The sequence below is a fragment of the Staurois parvus genome, unplaced genomic scaffold (genome assembly GCF_062004578.1).
Source record: "Staurois parvus isolate SC_StPar_1 unplaced genomic scaffold, SC_StPar_1.0 ptg000165l, whole genome shotgun sequence".
Lineage (NCBI taxonomy): Eukaryota > Metazoa > Chordata > Amphibia > Anura > Ranidae > Staurois > Staurois parvus.
Window position 1 is genome coordinate 16,235,790 of NW_028317961.1, and position 27,296 is coordinate 16,263,085.

Consider the following 27,296-nt stretch of genomic DNA (forward strand, 5'->3'; position numbering starts at 1 on the left):
GGTCCTATCTAAAACATTGGTCAATGGAAGGACTGGTCTTCTGGAGGTGGGACAAATAAACTCTCTTTGGAGTGCTCACTTATAACTTGAAAGTATTTGTAACCCACAAGGAAGCATTGTGTTGGTGTCCTTTAGGACAAGAATTTATTCCCCAGAGGCCAAGTGAGAGGTCATACCATACTCCGGGACTTCCCTCTAAAACCTGCTTTTTTCCCTCACTGGAGTCCACAGTCCACACCTATAGCAGATCTTTGGGGTTCTCTTCTTTGATTGCAGCACAGAACACCACAGTAGCTTATGGCTCTCTCACAGCTCTTCTGCTCACAGCACAAAACAGGAAACTCTCATATTCATCTTGGACTCTGTGGATCTCTCTGGCACCTAGTGGGAAGCCTCTAGCCTCTTTGACCTTCAGGCAGCTCTTTCCCTTGCAGATCATGATCTAACTTTTTCTGTCTTTGGGCTTTAGTCTCCCCTCACTGTTCTGAGCTCTTTGCAGCCTGCCTTTCCACACAAGTCTTAGTTGCTTTCTCCCTCCAGGAGCATGGGCTTTCCTCCTCTCTTGGGTGCAGGAATAAAGTCTCCCTCTTGCACTTAGACGGTCCTCTTTATATGATACATTGAGGTGTCCTGTTTTTTCCTCCTGTAGCAATTGTATGTACAAATATGGGCGCGAACATCCATTTTGCTAAAGATCTTCCATCTTGTGTCATTCTCACTCCAAAATCAGCCCCTCTCCCTTTCTGTTGAGTGGCAGGTGGTCTGGTGTGGCTGAGTTCAGGAGTGCATCGGGCACAGGTGGATACGCTTCATGGTTATAAACCCAATTAGCTGGTTCCATGAAGTCTGCCAGACTCTTGCTTTGAGCTGAACATAAAGCTATAAACCCGTCAGTCACTGGACTTGAAAAGCATTCTGAAATAGCAGTAAAACATATATCTCATTTGGGAAACCACTTTTTCATACACTTTCATAACTTCTTGTAGGAAATACATACAATAGTTCCCCGCCTAAACACCCTTCCCCAAATGAGGCGATTGGTTCTCTGCTTTAAGGAGACACCCTGCTGGGTTCCTAGCAAAAGTCTGATATGCCTGGGGAAGGAAGATGAAGAGATTCTCCCTTTTAACATCAGGAACCAGCTTTGGGAGAAACGGTACCCTTTTGTTCAGGACACTTGAACGATGCTTAAAGCAGGACTTCTGCAAGTATTCTACCTTCTTAAACTTCTTTCTTTATCTTTCTACTGTGTTATTGTTCTCTGTGTGTGTGTGTGTGTATATATATATATATACACACACTACATCTTTTTCTGTAAATATTTATATTGCACCATTTTGACCCTTTTTAGTGATAAATCCTATTTTCTGAAAAGTGTTGAACCGTTTCTAAAGCTCTTTAATGCAAAGTAAGAATCTCTGTCTCTGAAGAGCGCTACTGTGTGTTTTAAACTTCTGCATACATCTGTCTGCGGTGACAGTGTGTATATAGACACTTATTCAAACCTCATAGTGTTACTGCTAAGATTGGCGAGTTTCCTCCTCCTCCGTACAAAAAGGCGGTGGTGGCAGTGTGAAGGGTTAATTACATAATTAACCTGACCCAGTAACAATCTCTCTCAGGCTGTGGCACATAGATTGTGGTCCAGTGAGCTGGAAAATCTTTGTGCAGGTTGCAGCTGAGTGTGGCATTGTTACGCATGTGACAGCGCAGTTTTAGATTGGCTAGTCCTTCGGTCACGTGTTGGTGAGAAGGAATAAACAAGCTGCAGTTAATCCAAGAATGTGGCTCTGCCTTAAAGGGGCCACCAGCAGGAGCTACACATTATGCACCTGGGAACAGGTTTGAGATTTTCTGATATGTGTTGTATCATGATACCTCTGGGGTAAACTGTAAAATATAGGCATAACTTGACTCTTAATTTTAGGCTATAAATAATGTGATTAATTGTTGAAAGTTGCATGTTGTTGCAGAAAACCATTTCTGAGAATATTCCTAAACTTGCCATTGCTACATTTTATTCTACAGTTGCTAGATACCTGACCAAAATGGATCCACTCTTTTCCAATCTTTAAGTCACAATCTTTGAACAAGTGTGCAAATAAGTACTTTACACAGGGAACTAGAATATTCAGAAGGAATTCAGAAATGGCAGTCTCTATGTGCAGGAAAGGTTTACTTTAGGTGAATTTTAATATTTGAATTAATGATCAAAGGCATAATTTGTCCCCCATACAAAATTGCACTCCAATTTAAATGTACTAATTATGGACAAGCTTATGACATTTATATTGTTTTTCTCTACTTGTGACTTGTGTAACTTGTGTATTATCTCCATCTGAATGGGTCAACATGCAGCCATCTCAAACAATATATGCATTAATGATGTGCCTGTAATCAGTATATAGATCAGCAAGGAAAATACTGGAGACAGAATTTAAGAAGATGATTGTGTCTTCAGGGACAAGTCAAGCCTTTGGCATTGTGAGAAGATAGACCGTTACTCAATTATTGAAGTATCTCAAGCAGGATGCTTGTTTACTTATTAACACAAGACTCTAGAACTCGTCAGGAGCTGCACTCATCAGCCATGCCTTCTAAAAATCTCATAGGTAGGCACAAATACATCACTTACAATTGACTTTGGTGTAAAATCAAATTAGTTATAGTGAGGATTCACAGAAGTGCTTAGATAACTAAATCAAAATGTAATTAGTATAGTTCCATTAGATGTCTTGGACTAAAGTACTAAAATATATTTTCACATCTGCAGTTAAAATATCAAGCCACCAAAAAAAAAAAAAAAACAAACAAAACACATTTTATAAGGAAAGTTCCATACTTATAAATTCATGGTTAAGGGATAAGTTCACCTTTTGACCAAAAATAATAAATGCACATTTTTTTTGCAGGTAAAAATTATTATTCTTGGTTGTAGGAGGCTGTAAAGCACTGCACCAGCGATCAGAAGATTGCTGGTGCCATGCAGGTCTCTTGAAGATCTGTCAGTATATCTGTTTGCCCATATGGGATGTACAGGTAAGCAGATTTACTGACAGGAAGAATCAATGGACTACCATGGCGTTGCACAGAGCCGTAGTAGTTCATTGAGAACTACAAGCCAACAGCCACTTGTAGTTCATCCGGTCACAGAACTGTGTGAACAGTGGTGGACTGACAACTCATGGGGCCCCCGGGCAATAGGGGGATCATGGGGCCCGTGTCCTTGCTCAAACTCAAAAAAGCCTATGAAAAAGGTACCAGAGGCATCTCATAGGGCCCCCTACTGACTTTGGGCCCTCGGTAGTGCCAGAGTTTCCAAATGGTCAGTTCGCCCCTGTGTGTGAATGAATGACGTGGCCGCATGGGCAGAGCCCAGCACTGTGCACTCTGTTCCAAAAGTGTCAGCTAGTATGGGGAACTTCTCCCCATACTGCTGTCACAGAGAGGGGGGATTGGCCGGTGGCTGCAGCATTAGGAACATGTATCATGCTCCACCCAAAAAAAACAGGTGGAAAGTATAATATGTTCCCAAAGGTGAACTTATCTTTTAAGCTTCACCATTTATTTTTATAATTTATTAGTTCTCATACAAACATTTTGCAAGAAAGCAATGAATAGCAGTTAGTAGGTCTGCAGCATATTTTGTCAAATTATATGTTCATTTCATAGCCACTTAACAATCACCGACCTCAACGACTAAGCCCAGGAATGGGTGAAATGTGTTAGAGGGGTGAGGCTAGTGAGGGGACAAGCTAAAGCTAATTTGCTACTCTATAGACTGGGCAATTTCCCAGTGTGTGCTTTCATGTTTCTTGGATATATGAATCAAGAATCGATATGTATTTATCAACAATCAAGTTAAAGTTATATACCAGACCTGCATCAAGGCGGTAATTCTGGGTGGGAGGGGTGCATTCGCTTATTTACAAATAAAGGATGCTTACGAAGGAAAGGTGAATTAACTGCTTTTTTCTATATGTCACTTTTGCCATACAGGTTTAAAAAAATCTGGTATAGATTTTAGTGGAGACCTTCATGCAAGAAAATGACATAAGGTCACTACAAAAGCAATACCAGACCATTCAAATCTGGTATGAGTTTTGAGGGGGAGCCCTGTGGAAAAACAAAGTGGTATGGCGCTCCAAATACATACTGTACTCTTAATCCAAGCATGCAGCCTGGCATCTGGCCTCTTGAACCATACTAGGCTACATGCCCTTAACAAGAGTCTGTTCCCCAAAACCATGGCTTGTGGTTGTCGGGCCGTGGGGGGGACATATTGAAATCTGGAAGCCCCTTTAAAGAATGATGTTCACCCACCAAATTCTGTGCAAGTGTATCTAAACCACCTCACATTGTATTACTCACATTTACCGCATATCCCCATCCCCATAAATAAAATAAAAGTTATTCATGCACCAGTTAGGCCTATTATTCCTTAATGTATAATTAAAAATCATTTTGGATTTTTCCTTTCTTTGTTTTTTTTTTGCCATCAGTGTTCCATTGAGGAGATTTCTCTTCACTTCCTATCTCATTTCCATAGTGAGAAGAAATCCCTTCCCTTCATCCCGGGAAGTAAGAAATCCCTTCAAAGTAAAGGGATCCTGGTATGTCAAAAGGGTCGCCAGGACTAGTGTCCCCATTGAAAGATTTCCCATCTATTAGTGTTCTGATGTTAACTCGAAATGTGTGATTTTCTTTTGTTTTCACTTTCCATGATAACAGTAAATAGAACAAATAGAGAGGAGGAATCTTCCTAATGGGGACACAGACAGCAATAAAAACCTAACAGGCATTCTAGCCAAAATGTAAAAAAAAAAACGTTTTGCCTTTAGTTACACTTTAATAAAGCTTTCCTGCTGTTGCCTAATTTTACTTTATATCCTGGACTTTAGAGTGTCTAACAATTTGGGGTAGGGGCTGGACTTTGGAGAGATAAAAAAAGGGGGAGGTGACAGGAATTTGGAGAGACAAAATGCAGGGAGGAGGGGGGAAGAACTTTGGAGAGACTGAAAAAGTCTGTGCACATGTGCTAGTGTGCTTCAGTCAGCTGATACCTAGAATTTTTTTTCTTTTTCAGATTACATCATCAGTTAATTTTTTTTTTTAATTGCAAAGCATACACTGCTGTCCCTGACTCAGATAGTAACACAAGCTCCTTTTCCAATGGTTCTCCTGCCAAAGAATGCATTTGAGCTCCCATACACTAGTTGGTAATACACCTCCCTGACTTTTTTTACTGCATCCCCAGATCAGACAGGTTTGATCTCGTCCTGGTTAACAGCACTAAATAAAAAGCTCTGAATCAAAATCTCTGACATTATCAACAGTCTGCTAACTCCATCATGTTTTTTGTGTACCACTGGGAACTTATGAAGCTCTCCTATTTGGGTATAGCTCAAGTATAGTTAATATTCACATTTTAAATATAACTAAAGATCTAATCCAAACTTGGAATACATGCCATTTCTCTTATCTAGGCTGGGTAGCTGCCATTAAAATGTCTTTCTTCCAAAAGTTACTTTTTTTTTCTATAGTTCTACCAGTCATTGTCCTTTCCCACATCTTTTGCATCCTCCAATGCCAGATCTCCAAATGCATTTGGCATCAGCAAAAGCCCAGACTGTCCACCTGAGCTTTGCTTAGAGCCAGGACACAGGGTGACCTAGATGTTCCATGCATAGTTAAATCTATCCAGGTAAATTATCCAACTAGCCAATATAATGCCACCACTGAAGTCCTATAAGGAGTACCACCTGATTTTAACCCTTGGCTATATTTAGATTTTGGGTTATTCCAGAGAACTCATTTAAACAATATAATCAATGCTTACTCCCTCAAGGCCAGGGATAGATTCCTCATCTCTAGCTCCTTTCCTTCCTCAAAAACCCTTATTTTCTCTGGAGATTCTCCACCCTGGGGCTCTTTAAAGCATATTCAAACCCAGAAACAAAAATGTAATATATTGTAGATTACGAATATATTACCTTATATAAGGTTGTTTCAGTAGTTTTCTTTTTTTAGGCTTATTTTCACCTATATTTTAATCTGGTGATCCTTGCAGGAACACACTTCCTATCTTAGGGTGGCTCCACTCTGTGGTGGAGCATTGGCACCACTCTTGGACACCGCCATTGTCAACTTCGTAAACTAAAGGAATTTTCACTATCCACCATAAAAACCAACAAATAAATAAGATTACAAAAAAAACAAACATACTATATGTACTGTATGTAGCACACCCCATGTTTACCTGTGATGCAACAAACTACAATACCAAAACATAAATAATTACTTTAACACTGTAACTATATATATCTATCTTTCCTTAGCAGTACATAGATAAACATAAAACCATTATCCAATCTGGTGTGTCAAAAAACAACAATGCTGTTCCAGCCACCATCTTCCTGTGCATAAATCCAGCATGAATCAAATCCCACACAGCAATGTAGATGGATCACTCATTGGAACAAATTGACCTCTTAGTTATGGAAGGTCTAACAGTGCGTGTATGTATTAGAAATTAAAGGTGCACTCTCTTACTTCCACTCCAAGCCACATCAAACAGATAAAATACTCTAATAGTGTAAATCCTTTTTAAAACCTTTATTGAAACATAAAAACAAAATACAAATAACTCATTCGTATGCCTCATACAGCACTGAACATACACTATATTGCTGTAAAGGGACACCTGCCTTACACACATGAACTTTAATAGCAGTCTTAGTCCATAGGGTTCAATATTGAGATGACCCACCCTTTGCAGCTATAACAGCTTTAACTCTTCTCGGAAGGCTGTCCACAAGGTTTAGGAGTGTGTCTATGGGAATGTTTGACCATTCTTCCAGAAGCATATTTGTGAGGCACTGATTTCAGACAAGAAGGCCTGGCTCGCAGTCTCCGCTCTAATCCAAAGGTGTTCTTTTGGGTGGAGGTCAGGATTCTGTGCAGGCCAGTCAAGTTCCTCCATCCCAAACTCACTCATCCATGTCTTTATGGACCTTGCTTTTTGCACTGGTGCGCAGTCATTTTAGAACAGGAAGGGGCCATCCCCAAACTGTTCCCACAAAGCTGGGAGTATGAAATTGTCCAAAATGTCTTGGTATGCTGATGTCTTAAGAGTTCCCTTTACTGGAATTAAGTGGCCAAGCCAAACCCCTGAAAAACAACCCCACACCATAATCCCCCCTCCACCAAACTTTACACTTGGCACAATACAGTCAGGAAAGTACCGGTCTCCTGGCAACTGTCAAACCCAGAAAAATCCATCGGACTGCCAGACAGAGAACCGTGATTCATCACTCCAGAGAACATGTCTCCACTGCTCTATAGTCCAGTGGTAGCTGCTTGGAAACTCATTCCATGAAGCTTTCTACGCACTGTTGTGCTAATCTGAAGGCCACATGAAGTTTGGAGGTATTTAGCTATTGACTCTGCAGACAGTTGTCGACTTTTGCGCTGACCCTGCTCTGTCATTTTACGTGGCCTACGACTTTGTGGCTGAGTTGCTGTTTCCAGTTGCTTCCACTTTATTAGAATATCAATAACAGTTGACCATGGAATATTTAGTAGCAAGGCAATTTCACAGATGGACTTATTGCACAGGTGGCAACCTATCACGGTACCATGCTTGAATTCATTGAGCTCCTGATAGTCTGCATGCCTAGGTGCTTGATTTTATACACCTGAATCCAATTATTTGGAGGGGTGTCCCAATACTTTTGGCAATATAGATTATATGCTTGAGCTTACTAAACTCTGCTGGATGATGCTGAAAGGATTCCCCCAACAGTCCACTAAGAGAGGGATCAGATGAAATATTGTAGTCCCACCTCCCAATGCATTTTGTCAAACTGACTGTCACCTTTTGTTGCATTTTTATTTTTATTAATTTATTTTCTTTTACATGAGTGTAAAATATGTGACAGGTGTTTATGGTATTTATGAGACAGGAATGCGTTAATGAATGGCTATCTTAGTGGACTGGGACGAGAAACCATTGAGCATCATCTGCAGGCTTTAATATGCTCAAGAGCATATGTACAATGCTGTATGAAGAACATAAATCAGTGAATGTATTAATGTTCTGCAAGAAGAAGAAAACAACTCCGATGATGTCACATCCTGGTTTATTAGAACTAACAACCATGATAACAGTCCCCTCTAATATGTTTCATCCAACAGGGCTTAGCCATAGACTTGTTTTCTTCTTTCTGCATATGCTGCCTGCACCCGATGCCTGACACAGTGGGGAAGGATTCGGTTCGAAGCAGAAGAGGAAATCATCATACACATTCACTGTATTGGTTTTATGTTTGAATACTTTTTAAAAAGGATTTTCACTATTAGCGCCTTTTATCTAATAAACATGGTTTGGAGGGGAAGATAAAAGTAAGAGAGAGAATGGCTTTGATTTGTAATACAGACAAGCACTGTTAGACCATTCATTACTAGACATGTGCATGCTGTTAATTTTGTTTTATTTTGGATGCATTTGTTCATTGAAGAACTTTGTTTCGTCATATTTGTTATGTTGACCCAATTTGTTTTTGGAATTAGTTTCATATCTTCGGCATTTGTTTTGTATATTCATTGGTCTGGATGGATTAGAAAAATTGTCGTTTTTCTGAAAGATTGCTATATATTTGATATATTATTGAATTGGATGTATTTGAATCGGACGGATTTGATATTTTGGAAGCTAGTCCAACCCACCAAGAGAAATGGCATGAGCTGACTGGACAATATCAACTTGCATCCCAGTTAACAAATTGAACAAAATTCGGATGCATTTGTTTTCCAAATCTGAATTATTGCCAAATTTGAAAATTTTATTAATTTCCCCATAGCCTTGAAATACTATCGCATCCTGAATGAAACTAATGCATGCATTCATTTCTTTATAACTTTTTTTTCAGATTTGCTGCCATTCTGTCCATTAAGAGATTTGGATACATCTGAATCTCCGAAAACAGAATTTGTGTCAGAAAATATTGAACAAGAAACAAAACATTATGGAAGTACTGTACTGGTGATTGCTATTTCTTGGGCATCATGACACCATAGTACCAATCTCATACTGTATTTCAGTTATTTGTTAGATACTGACAATTAAACCACCTGACAGTCTTTTATTTCTCTTAAAACACAATTGGTGAGATCTCAGCACTAGGTTTCTTGGGTCTGCACGTCTGCTCTGCTGTGACTATTATGCGTTGCTCCACCCTCCCTGCTAGATTTTTAATTGATTGTACATCATAAGGAATTTAGCTAAGCTGTGACACAAAGGTGAGTGGGAATTTCCACAGACTTGGGATTAATGGTATGCAGATCTCACTTGTGCAATACTGTATATTAAAGACAAATAAGAAGCCAGGGGTTGACCAACCTTGCCCTGTAACAAATAGTAATATTAATGTCAGTTTTGTATGGGTGGACTCTTTAAACACAAAAAGCCAGAGGTTCACTCAAATATTTTTTTTTCTCATTGGATTGTTTTCTAAGTTTTCTATGCACATTTTCTTTGCATGAGACTGCATACTAAAATGAGTAATTCTGTGAGACAGAATCTACTATCAGCTTAATATAAATAGTTGGAAACACCATGGCTTTCACTTTGTTGATCCTGTGTTTTTAATGACTATTGATATGCTGACACCAGGATACATACTGTATACTTTGGCCTTGAAGTCTATTTGAAAGGGATCCCATAAAAGAGAGAGACCCTTCTAATAGCATCAGTGCCTAATACTGACAGGCACCTAACTCTTCAGCAGTCCTGAAAGTGAAAAAAATCTCATATTATGGTTCTGAGTTTACAAAGAGCTAAGCAGCCATTCCATTTCTCAAGCCCTAACACTGTTACACATGATGAAGGGAAGTGAGTTATATGGTACCGATACCTGAAATCACCAGGCCTTTCTCTTCATTCCCAGTGGCCAAATAGAGCAGTGGAGGAGCAAAGGGAAGATGAGTAGGTGCAGATGAGGAATTTGATGTTAAAAGAACCTGTTGCTTTGTCCTGAATGGGTAAAGCAAAGGATCACTTTATGGCATTACTACAGCGGCAACTACTGATCTCAAATTTGCTTAATTGTGTAGCATTTAACACCAAATGGGCAGCTGATAATATACCCAGGTCTCCCCAATGTAGAGAGGCCGCCAGTCACATAAACGCAGTGCTACACACAGCGATAATTCACACCCAGTCTGGGGCAGTATTTTTAGTATTTATTGCTAAAGAGCTTGAACAGGAGAGGGGTTTACGGTTACAGGATACTCCAAAACTATCACGAGCAATAATGGAAGGCCAAGCTTCTCACTAGGGGGTTGATTTCCTAAAGACAAATAGACTGTGCACTTTGTGAATTGCAGTTGCGCTCTGCAAGTGTAGATGCTCCAGATATTAGCAAATGAGGTAAAGCTTCACTTTGCAAAGAATACCCAATCACAGGCAAGGTAGATAAAAAACAGCATTTTTTCTTGCACATGATTGGATGAAGGGCAGCACAGTGGCTAAATGGTTAGCACTTCCACCTGGCAGTACTAAGGTCGTTGGTTTGAATCCCAACCACGGCACCACCTGCCTGGAGTTTGCATATTCTCCCTGTGCCTGCGTGGGTTTCCTCCGGGTACTCCGGTTTCCTCCCACACTCCAAAGACATGCTGGTAGGTTAATTGGCTCCTGTCTAAATTGGCGCTAGTATGTACAGTTGCAAGAAAAAGTATGTGAACCCCTTGGGATTACGTGGAGTTTTACATGAATTGGGCATAAAATGTGCTCTGAACGTCATCTAAGTCACAACAATAGAAGAACACAGTCTGCTGAACATAATACTACACAAACATTAGATGTTGCCATGGTTTAATTGCACATAACATGTAAACATTCACAGTGCAGGGAGGAAAAAGTATGTGAATCTTTGGACTTCATAACTGGTTGACCCTCCTTTGGCAGCAATAACCTCAACCAAACGTTTCCTGTAGTTGCAGATCAGACCTGCACAACAATCTGGAGTAATTTTGGACCACTCCTCTTCACAAAACTGTTTCAGTGTAGCAATATTCTTGGGATGTCTGGTGTGAATCGCTCTCTAAAGGTCATGCCACAGCATTTCAATCGGGTTGAGGTCAGGACTCTGACTGGGCCACTCCAGAAGGCGTATTCTGTGCTGTTGCAGCCATTGTTTTGTTGAATTACTTGTATGCTTTGGGTCTTTGTCCTGTTGCATCACCCATCCTCTGCGGAGCTTCAATTGGCGGACAGATGGTCGTATGTTTTCCTGCAAAATGTCTTGATAAACTCTTGAATTCATTTTCCCATCAATGACAACAATCCGTCCAGGCCCTGAGGCAGCAAAGCAGCCCCAAACCATGATGCTCCCTCCGCCATGTTTTACAGTGGGGATGAGGTTTTGATGTTGGTGTGCTGTGCCTTTTTTTCTCCACACATAGTGTTGTGTGTTCTTCCCAAACAACTCAATCTTGGTTTCATCTGTCCACAGTATATTTTGCCAGTAGTGCTGTGGAATATCCAGGTGCTCTTTTGCAAACTTCAAATGTGCTGCAATATTCTTTTTGGACAGCAAAGGCTTCCTCCGTGGCATCCTCCCAAGAGGCAGGAGCGCTGGCAGGGGACCCTTTAAGAAGAGGATCGGGACTGCTCTGTGCAAAATCATTACACAGAGCAGGTCAGTATGAAATGTGTATAATTTTAATAAAAAAATATTAGAAGCTTTACAACCACTTTACCACTTGCCTACAGGGCATTTATACCCCCTTCCTGCCCAGGCCAATTTTCAGCTTTCAGCACTGTTGCACTTTGAATGACAATTGCGCAGTCATGCAACACTGTACCCATATGAAATTTTTATCATTTTTTTTTAGACAGATAGAGCTTTCTTTTGGTGGTATTTAATCACCTCTGGGTTTTTTATTTTTTGCTAAACAAACCAAAAACAGAAAATTTTGAAAAAAAAAAGTTTTTTCTTAGTTGTTTAAAATTTTGTAAATAAGTGAATTTTCTCCTTCACTGATGTGCGCAATGAGGCTGCAGTGTTGGGCACTGATGGGCACCGATAGGTGGCATTGATGGGCACTGATGAGGAGGCACTTGTAGGTGGCACTGATGGGCATTGACAGGAATCATTCATATATGGCACTGATAGGCGGCACTGACTGGCAGAACTGATAGGTGGCACTGACTGGCATTGATAGGTGGCACTGAAAGGCAGCTCAGATGGGCACTGATATGTGGCATTGATGTGCACTGGTAAGCACGGATATGTGGCATTGATGTGGCACTGATGGGCACTGGCAGGTGGCATTGATGGGCACTGGCAGGTGGCATTGACAGGTGGCACTTCTGGGGCCACACTGATCATCAGAAATTCTGAAGGACCCTCTGCACACTGGTATATACCCTTTCAAGCAGACTATGCAATAAATAGGGATATTTAGTTCACACATATTGCAATACATGCTTAAGCTGGCCAACTGCGTCAAAGTAATCCCTCTATGGCCAGTCCTACTCTGCTCTGCCTACGCAAATGCTACTGTGGACACAATGCTAAAATAGGGGAAAAACACAATGGGGGAGAGCTACAAGGTTCAGGTCTGGCTACTGACAACAATACAACAAACAAGAGATCCCTGTGCTCAAATCCCAAAAGCTAGTGCATGCATTTATCCATCAGGTGCTAAAGGGGTGTAACAACATATTAACACTAGAAATTCTGAAGGACCCTCTGCACACTGGTATATACCCTTTCAAGCAGACTATGCAATAAATAGGCCAGCTTAAGCATGTATTGCAATATGTGTGAACTAAATATCCCTATTTATTGCATTGGGGTCCTTCAGAATTTCTAGTGTTAATATGTGGTTACACCTCTTTAGCACCTGATGGATAAATGCATGCACTAGCTGTTGGGATTTGAGCACAGGGATCTCTTGTTTGTTACACTGATCATCAGGGCACACTGATCATCAGTGCCCTGATGACCAGTGTACATGTCCCCTCCGAGGAATGAGGATTACCGGCTCTCCTCTCCTCTCGAGCTGTCAGTGTGACAGCTCGTGAGGATAGAAATGCCGATAACCGGCATTTGCCTATTTACATGTGATCAGCTGTGATTGGACACAGCTGATCACATGATCGAGCCGACACCTTCGGATCTTTCCGGCGATCCACTGTGTCCGAGGGCACAGCTCACCACCGATCGCCATGCTGCGTGCCCCCAGAGCCATGCATGTGTGGTTAGAGTGGGACGATGTCATATGACATCCTCCCAGAACGAGAGAACCGCCTTGCACCCATCATTACACTATACGGAGGGCGGGAGGCGGTTAATAAACTAAACGTGTTGGTAGACATTTTTGTATCAATTTGGATGCACTCATTCATTGAAGACTTTGTTTCATCCTATTTATTATGTTAAATTGATTTGTTTTCAGAATGAGTTTTGTATCTTTGGCATTTATTTCGTATATATGTTGGTCTGGGTGGTTTCTAAACATTTTGCAGTTTTTTGGGAATATTGCTATATACTGTATGCAATATATTATCAGATCAGATGGATTTGAATCGGAATGATTCAATATTTTTGGATGCAACCCACCAAGAGAAATTGCATGAGCTGCTGCCATGTGCACCCAAATTACCAATGGAATCAAATTTGGGTTTATTCATTATCCAAATCTGAATTATCAAACAAATTTGAAAATTGATTGCATTTCCTCATGGGCCTGAACTTCTCTCGCATCACATGACATCATTCGAATGAAACAAATGCATTCATTATTTTGGTTCTAACTTTTTTTCGGATTCATTGACATTTATTACCGTGTCCATTCAGAGTTTCGTATACATTCGAATCTCTGAAAATGAAATTATCTGCAGAAATATGAATCCAATCGAAAAACACACATGTCTACTTGTGGGTAAAATTTCTGATTGTTAAAGAAGATCTGCACCAAGAGATTATGTAGGATGCCATTGTTGAACTCTTTTGAAAAGTAGTGGCAACCACCATGTTTCTCTCTCCTTCAAAAGAAGAGCTTTGAGCAAACCTTTTCTTCTTGTATACCTACTTACCATCTGCCTATGGTCAATATATACAGAAGTATCTATTGCTGTCTGGTTTTGCTCTTTTAGTTATAAAAAGGGATGAACGTTGCTGCTCTGCATTCCATAGCTGCAGGTCTGGAACCTGTTTATGTTGTAACCCAACCACTGAGCACTTAATAAAGCTTCATTTTACCATTGCAGAACAGAAGTCATTGAGCATTTGTTTTGCAAATAATAACATCAGTTACAGAGAATGTCACAAAACAAATTTGACCTGATTGTAAATTTTACACAATGCCAAATACCAGTGACATACAAAGAAACTGATCTTTTTTTTTCATAAATAGAAGTATCAGTGCTGTATGTTTTATTCTCCCATAACACATTCAGATATCAAATATAGATATGTAAAGAGAAAAAACCCTACAGAAATATTTTTAAAAAATCTCTCCCTCTTGCTATAATAAATTATTATAATAATAACCCATATTTAAGATTATAGATATAACATATAATCTTGAAACATGCTGTATGTTACTTGACTTGCCCTAAGAAGGCAAAGAGATTAGAGGCAAAGTTGTATTTCTGAGTAATATAGCTGGCTAGAGCAGCCAGCGATTCATGTACTATGTCCAGATTGAGCGTGTTCCATAAAATAACAATACTTTTTCCAGTTTGCTAGCCAAACGCCTTGCTGCCAAAACTCTGTCCTAGTCCGTTCATATTATTTTTTCTCATTAGAAGCGAGTGACTGGATGGCTTTGTTAAGCACAGAAAGAAACAGAATGGAAATAGCAGTCTAATCTATTATGAATTTTGACTTTCATCAAAGGTCAAAACATACCTGATCATGTAACCTTTGGGACAGTAAAGCTTTCAGATATTAAAAGGAATATAAATGTCTGGTTGACAACACTTGTATCAAATATACAAAATATTTTTGTATATGAAATTAGGTTCTTGAAAGCTATGCACAGTATGTATCTATAACTCTGGTCAATGATATTATTCATACTGAAAATAAAGTGTTCCGAATGCAAGTACAGACTGATTCATCTCATTATACCTAATGTAATTTTAATCCATGGTTAAAACCTAATCTTTTCAGAACAAATTACGTGATCTTTGCAAGTCATTTAATCACAGTAACCTCGGGTTATTTGACTTTTTAATGCTATGCTTTTGTGTTTTACTTTTTAGATCATTTCAGGGTGGGGTCAATAACTTGGAATGTTGTGCAATAAAAAAAACAGTATTTTGGAGCAATTTATGTTTTGATTTGATATTTTGTGTTATGTGTTTCTTCCAGCAATTTGAGTTAACCCATGATGTTTCCATTCCTTATATTTAACTGCTTTCCCGACACCCTATACCAGAAACACTGCTACAGGGTGGCAGGCCTGTGTAAAATTATATATATATATGGGATTTAGTATTTCTGGGTAGGGGGTGCGCTCTACCTGTGCCACCATTGGCGGCCTCAGCTGTCGATCACTGGGTCCTGGCTGGCGATTCCCTGCCGGCACCCGGCGATCACGAGTATCAGTGACAGAGGAGAGGTCTGTATGTAAACAATACCGATCTCTCCCGTCAGCCCCTACACATTGCTTTGTATTGTTCTGCATAGCAGAGCAATACAAAGCAATGTGCTGAAACAGTAAAGCACATACACAGCACACAGTAAAAAAAGCACACAGCACACAGTTAACCCTTTGATCGCCCCAGATGTTAACACCTTCCTGCCCAGTGCCATTAGTACAGTGTCAGTGCTTTTTATTAGCACTGATCATTATATTAATGTCACTGGCAGTTAGTCAGTTTTCCCCCAGTGTCAGAATGCCTGCCGCAGTCCCACTACAAGTTGCTGATCGTCACCATTATTAGTTTAAAAAAAATCCAGTATATATACCGCCATTTGTAAACTTTATAACTCACGTAAACCAATTCATTTACATGCATTTGTATTTTTTTTAGCAAAGACATATAACAGAATACATTTTGGCCTAAACTTATGACGAAATTTGCTTTTTAAAATTTGTTTACTGCATGTTTAATAGCAATATGTAAAAAATAGTTTTTTTGCTCAAAATTTGCAGTCTTTTTTTTGTTTATCGTGCAAAAAATAAAAAACAGGCGATCAAATACCACCAAAAAAAACTCCATTTGTGGGAAAAAAAGGACATATATTCCATTTGTGTGCACCGTTGCATTACAGCGCAATTGTCAGTTAAATTAACACAGTGCCGTATCACAAAAAATGGCCTGGTGAGCAAGGGTGGTAAATCCCCTGGATTAAAAAAATTTAATTTCGTCATTAATGTAGGCCAAAATGTATTCTGCTACATGTATTTGCTATAAAAAATCCCAATATATATAAATTAATTGGTTTATGTGAAAGTTATAGTGTCTACAAATGGCAGCAAAGATACTGGAATTTTTTATTTATTTTAATTTATACTAGTAATGGTGGCAATCAGCGACTTATAGTGGGACTGCAGCAGGCATTCTGACACTGGGTAGGAATTGACTAACTGCCACTGACATCCCAATGACACTAATACAGTGATCAGTGCTAATGAACTGACATTGTACTAATGACACTGGGCAGGAAGGGGTTAACATTTGTGACAAAGGGTTAACTGTGTGCTGCTTTACATGAGGTGCTGTGTGTATGTTACAAGGGAGACATGCTGCTGTGTATTTCTTTGCTGCGCAGAGAAATACACAGCAGCATGTTCCTGCTGGCAGGAGAGAGACCTGTGTTCGTTACATACAGATCTCTCCCCTGTCAGTTTTACTCAGTGATCGCCAGGTGCAGGACTCGGTGATTGACATTCCTTTCCTTAAATGGAAATCACATATATATATATATATATATATATATATATATATATATAATATGTGATTTTGTGCAGCCCTGCTTACCTGTAGCAGTAGTTCTACTATAGGGCAGTGGGAAAGCGGTTATATCTAAAGCCAACATTTTTTCTAGTTTTTGGTAAAGTAGAAAATGGTTAAAATAGAACTATAGGCAAAACCTTTTTTTTAATCATTTTGGATATAATAAAAAGGAGGATTATAGCTAGGGTTGCACTGATACTGTATTGGTGCCGATACTAAACATTTGAACCTTCAGGTTTGGTTTTTTCAGCTGTCAGCGGAATTCCTCCTGCTGACAACTGAAATGCAAACAAAAGAATGCCAGTAATTATCAGTTGTTAAGGAGCGAGGTTGCCGCGTCCTTAACAACCAAAGATATTTCAGCTGTCAGCGGGGAGGTTGTGCTAGGAGGGAGGATTAGTAGCTAAGGAGGAGTTTACAACCTGCAGACAACTGAACTCTGCCTCAGAGTACATTTTATGGCTTGTTCACACCAAGTGAACAAGCAGTGCGGTAACATGTGTGAAATCACATTTTCCAGTATCGCTGCCTTTTGCAGACATGTGTAGGTGCTATTAACTCTTAATCCTCTACCACCCCAATTTAACACTCCAATTCCCCTCTGGACCTGCCAAACCACCCCTCTACCTATTCTTCCTAGGCAATAGGCATTGTTAATCGGTTATCGGTGAGTACTTTAAAAAAAGTATTGGTACTCATACTCAGTGTTGAAAAATGGTATTGGTGCATCCCTAGTTATAACCCCTGTAAGGTTTGTTTTTCCATCTTTGTCTCACTGGGGAGATTTACTTTCACGTTCTGTCCCATAGCCAAAACAGGAAGTGAAAGGGAATGCCTGCAAATTAAGAGAATTTCTTGGGGACCCTCAGGCCACCAAAACTAGTATCCCCATTCGAAGATTCCCCCTCTGTTACTTTTCTGGGGAAAACTCAAAATGTGGGATTTTCTTTTACTTTAATTTACAATGATAATGGTAAACAGGACAAATAGTGAGGATAAATCTCTCTTACAGGGGACAGACAGCAATAAAAACTGACAGGTGTTCTAATCCCTCTCCACTATATCCAAAACTAAAAAAAAGTTTTGTCCTTAGTTATACTTTTAAAAACTGTTTCTGATCCTAGAGCTTCTCTCTTTTGGAACTACAATCTGTTCATTAAGTGACATTTAGCACTTAAAATGCAAAGGGATATATCAGATACTATCCCCCTCCCCCCGTTTTGTTAGGGGGTTTTGTATTTCTTGTTCTATTTTGTTTGTGATTATAAATTGTTATGGTTTTATATTATAGTGTGGTCTCTCATTGTGTTTATAAAATCCGCTAGTTTGGCCATACAATTTTTTGTCCAGCAGTTTTTTCTTTATATTTTTGGGATGTGGCAATAGGAAGCTCAGTATTATTTTGTTTACTTTTAAAAGCCATTCAGGGTATTTTTTGCCAACTGTGTTCCCTTCACTTCATGTACCACAGACACAACAGAATGGGAAAGGATATCTCTACAAACTGAAAAACATTCCCTCTTAGACAGTTATCGAAACAATTGTTCTCATTGTACAAAGCCTAAAATTCTGGATTTTCCCTCACTTTCAGTCCTGGCAGCAATGGTCATAGGGACATATAGAAAGGTTGCATCTTTCCAGTGGAAATACAGAAAGTAACAAAAAAAGGGCTATAATTGTTCCCCACAAGTATTGGCTTTAGATACACCTTAATGAAAGGGTGTCCATTAGAGATGAGCGAATCGAAGTATCCGAAGTGGAATTCGAGTCGAATATCTGAAAAATTTCGATTCGTGCCGAATCCGAAAAATAGCCTAATTCGGACGCGCGAATCGAAATTTTTCAGAAAATGGCGGCTGACATGTGCGGCGACGGAGCGGGGATGTCTGGGAAGGCGCGCAGACAAGGCGCGCTGACCCATAATGCATGCCTCAACTACATGTGATCGCATCAGCCTATCAGCAGCCAGCCAGCCAGCACTGTGTAATGGTCGAGCTATAAATAGCGGCCATTTTGGAATTCTTCATTTGCCTGCAGTTATTGAACAGAGGCAGACCGCTCTGTACTAGGGACAGGGACAGAGTTAGGGCCACAGAAACGATAATTGGGGACAGAGAAAAGTTACTTAAGGACAGAGAACCATTACTCAGGGACACAGACTTGTTAATGAGGGCCACAGAATCGTTATTTAGGGACAAAGAAACGCTAGTTAGGGCCACAGAATTCATAATCAGGGACAGACAGAATTGTTACTCAGTGCCAGAGAATTGTTACTTAGGGCCACAGAAACGTTATTAGGGCCACAGAATTGTTACTCAGGGACAGACAGAATTGTTACTGAGTGCCAGAGAATTGTTACTCAGGGACAGACAGAATTGTTACTGAGTGCCAGAGAATTGTTACTTAGGGCCACAGAAACTTTAATTAGGGCCACAGAATTTTTACTCAGGGACAGACAGAATTGTTACTCAGTGCCAGAGAATTGTTACTCAGGGACAGACAGAATTGTTACTGAGTGCCAGAGAATTGTTACTCAGGGCCACAGAAACTTTACTTAGGGCCACAGAATTTTTACTCAGGGACAGACAGAATTGTTACTGAGTGCCAGAGAATTGTTACTCAGGGACAGACAGAATTGTTACTGAGTGCCAGAGAATTGTTACTTAGGGCCACAGAAACTTTACTTAGGGCCACAGAATTGTTACTCGCACAGACACAGAATTGTTACTTGCACAGACACAGAATTGTTACTGAAGGCCACAGAACTGTTACTTAGGGCCACAGAATTGTTACTCGCACAGACACAGAATTGTTACTCGCACAGACACAGAACTGTTACTGAGGGCCACAGAACTGTTACTTAGGGACAAAGAAACGCTAGTTAGGGCCACAGAATTCATACTCAGGGACAGACAGAATTGTTACGGAGTGCCAGAGAATTGTTACTCAGGGACAGACAGAATTGTTACGGAGTGCCAGAGAATTGTTACTCAGGGACAGACAGAATTGTTACTGAGTGCCAGAGAATTGTTACTTAGGGCCACAGAAACTTTAATTAGGGCCACAGAATTTTTACTCAGGGACAGACAGAATTGTTACTGAGTGCCAGAGAATTGTTACTCAGGGACAGACAGAATTGTTACCGAGTGCCAGAGAATTGTTACTCAGGGACAGACAGAATTGTTACTGAGTGCCAGAGAATTGTTACTTAGGGCCACAGAAACTTTAATTAGGGCCACAGAATTTTTACTCAGGGACAGACAGAATTGTTACTGAGTGCCAGAGAATTGTTACTCAGGGACAGACAGAATTGTTACGGAGTGCCAGAGAATTGTTACTCAGGGCCACAGAAACTTTACTTAGGGCCAGAGAATTTTTACTCAGGGACAGACAGAATTGTTACTGAGTGCCAGAGAATTGTTACTCAGGGACAGACAGAATTGTTACGGAGTGCCAGATAATTGTTACTCAGGGCCCCAGAAACTTTACTTAGGGCCACAGAATTTTTACTCAGGGACAGACAGAATTGTTACTGAGTGCCAGAGAATTGTTACTCAGGGACAGACAGAATTGTTACTGAGTGCCAGAGAATTGTTACTTAGGGCCACAGAAACTTTACTTAGGGCCACAGAATTGTTTCTCGCACAGACACAGAATTGTTACTCGCACAGACACAGAATTGTTACTGAGGGCCACAGAACTGTTACTTGGGGCCACAGAAACGTTAATCAGGGACACAGAATTGTTACTGAGGGCCACAGAACTGTTACTTAGGGCCACAGAATTGTTACTCGCACAGACACAGAATTGTTACTCAGGGACACAGAATTGTTACTCAGGGACACATAATCGTTTAATTAAAGAGTATGTCAGACAACATGCAGAGGAGTGGCAGAGGAGGCAATGTTTTAGGAGCGAGCAGACGTGGCAGCAGAGGAAGGGGTCGAGGCAGCACTATTCGCAGCCAGAGGCCAGTGCTCCCGGTGTCATCCAGCGGTCGTGTCTCCACCGACAACCCTGCCGTCGTCGATTGGTTGGCTCGGTCGTCTTCCTCTTCCCAGGTCACCTCTGACACCTACAGCCAACGGTCGGTGGGTACGTCAGACACAACCGTTAGTTGGCATGGCCCGGGACCAAGCCCACTGAAATCACGTGTCCTCTACCTGCCCCTGTCCTTTGGTGTTCCCTCACCAAGAGAAGTATCGCATGCTGTGGGCTCAGCCCCACTGTACAGTGAGGAAGAGCTAACATCCGCCTTTTCAGCAGCCAGGCGAAGAAGTAGTGGCGAGGAGAGTGGCTCGGTAGCCGGTCTAGAGACAGGTCTGTCTCCTGACCCAGACGCAGCCGAGGGGGCTAGTAGTGAGGCGGAGACCCTACTTGATGATGAGGAGGTTGATCGCACTTGGCAGCCTCGTCGTCATCAGGCAATTTCTTCCGCATCATCAGGAGAAGAGGGTGGCAGCTTGGCAGCGAGCAAAACAGTCGGTGGGTTGCCCAGGAGACAGCAGCAGGGTCGCAGCAGTGTCAGTGGAGCCAAACGGCCACGGAGTAGAGCACCAGCTCCACTGCAGCCTACCACCACGGCCAGTAGTGGTGCCGGTGTGCACGGAGGAAGCAGCAGTCAGCCAGTGAGGAGTATCGGGGGCAAAGTTTCCTACTCGGCGGTGTGGCAATTTTTCGTCAAGCCGCCCGAGGAAGTAAACGTAGCCGTATGTCGACTATGTGGCCAGAAAGTCAAGCGTGGCCAGGGGGCCCATGTTGGGACTATTTGGGCCATGTTGGGACAATGGGAGACCTCCCATTGCTGCTGTCTCCATCGCCACACTCTGCCATGTGCCACTTTCAGGTCTCCTCACACACTGCTGGTGTGTTGAATTTTTTGACATAGGGTGCTGGCAGATTACGGGCCTCCCATAGCTGCTGCCAGGCCCCTAATCTGCCATAGGCCCCTATATACCGCCTCCTCATGCTGCTGCCAAGTCCAGAGTCTGTCATGGGTCCCTGTACGGCCTCCCATTGCTGCTGTCTCCATCGCCACACTCTGCCATGTGCCACTTTCAGGTCTCCTCACACACTGCTGGTGTGTTCAATTTTTTGACATAGGGTGCTGGCAGATTACGGGCCTCCCATAGCTGCTGCCAGGCCCCTAAACTGCCATGGGCCCCTATATACCGCCTCCTCATGCTGCTGCCAGGTCCACAGTGTCTCATGCCATGTGCCACTTTCAGGTCTCCTCACACTGCTGGTGTGTTGAATTTTTTGACATAGGGTGCTGGCAGATTATGGGCCTCCTATAGCTGCTGCCAGGCCCCTAATCTGCCATAGGCCCCTATATACCGCCTCCTCATGCTGCTGCCAGGTCCAGAGTCTGTCATGGGTCCCTGTACGGCCTCCCATTGCTGCTGTCTCCATCGCCACACTCTGCCATGTGCCACTTTCAGGTCTCCTCACACACTGCTGGTGTGTTGAATTTTTTGACATAGGGTGCTGGCAGATTACGGGCCTCCCATAGCTGCTGCCAGGCCCCTAATCTGCCATGGGCCCCTATATACCGCCTCCTCATGCTGCTGCCAGGTCCACAGTGTCTCATGCCATGTGCCACTTTCAGGTCTCCTCACACTGCTGGTGTGTTGAATTTTTTGACATAGGGTGCTGGCAGATTATGGGCCTCCTATAGCTGCTGCCAGGCCCCTAATCTGCCATAGGCCCCTATATACCGCCTCCTCATGCTGCTGCCAAGTCCAGAGTCTGTCATGGGTCCCTGTACAGCCTCCCATTGCTGCTGTCTCCATCGCCACACTCTGCCATGTGCCACTTTCAGGTCTCCTCACACACTGCTGGTGTGTAGAATTTTTTGACATAGGGTGCTGGCAGATTATGGGCCTCCCATTGCTGCTGCCAGGCCCCTAATCTGCCATAGGCCCCTATATACCGCTTCCTCATGCTGCTGCCAGGTCCAGAGTCTCTCATGCCATGTGCCACTTTCAGGTCTCCTCACACTGCTGGTGTGTAGAATTTTTTGACATAGGGTGCTGGCAGATTAAGGGCCTCCCATAGCTGCTGCCAGGCCCCTAATCTGCCATGGGCCCCTATATACCGCCTCCTCATGCTGCTGCCAGGTCCAGAGTCTGTCATGGGTCCCTGTACAGCCTCCCATTGCTGCTGTCTCCATCGCCACACTCTGCCATGTGCCACTTTCAGGTCTCCTCACACACTGCTGGTGTGTAGAATTTTTTGACATAGGGTGCTGGCAGATTAAGGGCCTCCCATAGCTGCTGCCAGGCCCCTAATCTGCCATGGGCCCCTATATACCGCCTCCTCATGCTGCTGCCAGGTCCAGAGTCTGTCATGGGTCCCTGTACAGCCTCCCATTGCTGCTGTCTCCATCGCCACACTCTGCCATGTGCCACTTTCAGGTCTCCTCACACACTGCTGGTGTGTAGAATTTTTTGACATAGGGTGCTGGCAGATTATGGGCCTCCCATTGCTGCTGCCAGGCCCCTAATCTGCCATAGGCCCCTATATACCGCTTCCTCATGCTGCTGCCAGGTCCAGAGTCTCTCATGCCATGTGCCACTTTCAGGTCTCCTCACACTGCTGGTGTGTAGAATTTTTTGACATAGGGTGCTGGCAGATTAAGGGCATCCCATAGCTGCTGCCAGGCCCCTAATCTGCCATAGGCCCCTATATACCGCCTCCTCATGCTGCTGCCAGGTCCAGAGTCTGTCATGGGTCCCTGTACGGCCTCCCATTGCTGCTGTCTCCATCGCCACACTCTGCCATGTGCCACTTTCAGGTCTCCTCACACTGCTGGTGTGTAGAATTTTTTGACATAGGGTGCTGGCAGATTAAGGGCCTCCCATAGCTGCTGCCAGGCCCCTAATCTGCCATGGGCCCCTATATACCGCCTCCTCATGCTGCTGCCAGGTCCAGAGTCTCTCATGGGTCCCTGTACGGCCTCCCATTGCTGCTGTCTCCATCGCCACACTCTGCCATGTGCCACTTTCAGGTCTCCTCACACACTGCTGGTGTGTAGAATTTTTTGACATAGGGTGCTGGCAGATTAAGGGCCTCCCATAGCTGCTGCCAGGCCCCTAATCTGCCATGGGCCCCTATATACCGCCTCCTCATGCTGCTGCCAGGTCCAGAGTCTGTCATGGGTCCCTGTACGGCCTCCCATTGCTGCTGTCTCCATCGCCACACTCTGCCATGTGCCACTTTCAGGTCTCCTCACACACTGCTGGTGTGTAGAATTTTTTGACATAGGGTGCTGGCAGATTATGGGCCTCCCATTGCTGCTGCCAGGCCCCTAATCTGCCATAGGCCCCTATATACCGCTTCCTCATGCTGCTGCCAGGTCCAGAGTCTCTCATGCCATGTGCCACTTTCAGGTCTCCTCACACTGCTGGTGTGTAGAATTTTTTTGACATAGGGTGCTGGCAGATTATGGGCCTCCTATAGCTGCTGCCAGGCCCCTAATCTGCCATAGGCCCCTATATACCGCCTCCTCATGCTGCTGCCAGGTCCAGAGTCTGTCATGGGTCCCTGTACGGCCTCCCATTGCTGCTGTCTCCATCGCCACACTCTGCCATGTGCCACTTTCAGGTCTCACACACTGCTGGTGTGTAGAATTTTTTGACATAGGGTGCTGGCAGATTATGGGCCTCCCATTGCTGCTGCCAGGCCCCTAATCTGCCATAGGCCCCTATATACCGCTTCCTCATGCTGCTGCCAGGTCCAGAGTCTCTCATGCCATGTGCCACTTTCAGGTCTCCTCACACTGCTGGTGTGTAGAATTTTTTGACATAGGGTGCTGGCAGATTAAGGGCCTCCCATAGCTGCTGCCAGGCCCCTAATCTGCCATAGGCCCCTATATACCGCCTCCTCATGCTGCTGCCAGGTCCAGAGTCTGTCATGGGTCCCTGTACGGCCTCCCATTGCTGCTGTCTCCATCGCCACACTCTGCCATGTGCCACTTTCAGGTCTCCTCACACACTGCTGGTGTGTTGAATTTTTTGACATAGGGTGCTGGCAGATTATGGGCCTCCTATAGCTGCTGCCAGGCCCCTAATCTGCCATAGGCCCCTATATACCGCTTCCTCATGCTGCTGCCAGGTCCAGAGTCTCTCATGCCATGTGCCACTTTCAGGTCTCCTCACACTGCTGGTGTGTAGAATTTTTTTGACATAGGGTGCTGGCAGATTATGGGCCTCCTATAGCTGCTGCCAGGCCCCTAATCTGCCATAGGCCCCTATATACCGCCTCCTCATGCTGCTGCCAGGTCCAGAGTCTGTCATGGGTCCCTGTACGGCCTCCCATTGCTGCTGTCTCCATCGCCACACTCTGCCATGTGCCACTTTCAGGTCTCCTCACACACTGCTGGTGTGTAGAATTTTTTGACATAGGGTGCTGGCAGATTATGGGCCTCCCATTGCTGCTGCCAGGCCCCTAATCTGCCATAGGCCCCTATATACCGCTTCCTCATGCTGCTGCCAGGTCCAGAGTCTCTCATGCCATGTGCCACTTTCAGGTCTCCTCACACTGCTGGTGTGTAGAATTTTTTGACATAGGGTGCTGGCAGATTAAGGGCCTCCCATAGCTGCTGCCAGGCCCCTAATCTGCCATAGGCCCCTATATACCGCCTCCTCATGCTGCTGCCAGGTCCAGAGTCTGTCATGGGTCCCTGTACGGCCTCCCATTGCTGCTGTCTCCATCGCCACACTCTGCCATGTGCCACTTTCAGGTCTCCTCACACTGCTGGTGTGTTGAATTTTTTGACATAGGGTGCTGGCAGATTATGGGCCTCCTATAGCTGCTGCCAGGCCCCTAATCTGCCATGGGCCCCTATATACCGCCTCCTCATGCTGCTGCCAGGTCCAGAGTCTGTCATGGGTCCCTGTACGGCCTCCCATTGCTGCTGTCTCCATCGCCACACTCTGCCATGTGCCACTTTCAGGTCTCCTCACACACTGCTGGTGTGTTGAATTTTTTGACATAGGGTGCTGGCAGATTATGGGCCTCCTATAGCTGCTGCCAGGCCCCTAATCTGCCATAGGCCCCTATATACCGCTTCCTCATGCTGCTGCCAGGTCCAGAGTCTCTCATGCCATGTGCCACTTTCAGGTCTCCTCACACTGCTGGTGTGTAGAATTTTTTTGACATAGGGTGCTGGCAGATTATGGGCCTCCTATAGCTGCTGCCAGGCCCCTAATCTGCCATATGCCCCTATATACCGCCTCCTCATGCTGCTGCCAGGTCCAGAGTCTGTCATGGGTCCCTGTACGGCCTCCCATTGCTGCTGTCTCCATCGCCACACTCTGCCATGTGCCACTTTCAGGTCTCCTCACACACTGCTGGTGTGTTGAATTTTTTGACATAGGGTGCTGGCAGATTATGGGCCTCCTATAGCTGCTGCCAGGCCCCTAATCTGCCATAGGCCCCTATATACCGCTTCCTCATGCTGCTGCCAGGTCCAGAGTCTCTCATGCCATGTGCCACTTTCAGGTCTCCTCACACTGCTGGTGTGTAGAATTTTTTTGACATAGGGTGCTGGCAGATTATGGGCCTCCTATAGCTGCTGCCAGGCCCCTAATCTGCCATAGGCCCCTATATACCGCCTCCTCATGCTGCTGCCAGGTCCAGAGTCTGTCATGGGTCCCTGTACGGCCTCCCATTGCTGCTGTCTCCATCGCCACACTCTGCCATGTGCCACTTTCAGGTCTCCTCACACACTGCTGGTGTGTATAATTTTTTGACATAGGGTGCTGGCAGATTACGGGCCTCCCATAGCTGCTGCCAGGCCCCTAATCTGCCATGGGCCCCTATACCGACTCCTCATGCTGTGACGTTGCAACAAGGTGGAATTCAACCCTACATATGTTAGACCGCCTTTACGAACAGCAAAAGGCCATCACAGATTTCCTGATGTTAAAAGCGGATAAAGGTATTCCCTGTGTAACTTAGATGTCAGCCATTGGCAGCTCATGCGTGACACCTGCGCTTGCTCAGGCCCTTTGAGGAGGCCACGCTATTCGTGAGTCGGCAGGACTATGGGATGAACGACGTCATTCCTCTGTTGCACGTCCTGGAACAAATGCTGTTAACAATGGCTGGTCAGGGTGCGGTAGACGTGGCGCACAGATCTCAATGCCACATGACCCCTGTGGGGGCAGGACAGGAAGAAGAGGAGGAGGTAGAGGAGGACATTGGTGCTCAGGAATTATTGAGTGAAATGGGTGGTTTTTCCACTCAGCGGACAGGAGTGGAGGAGCAGGAGCATCTGGTAGAGGAGGAGGAGGAGGAGGAGACAGAGGAC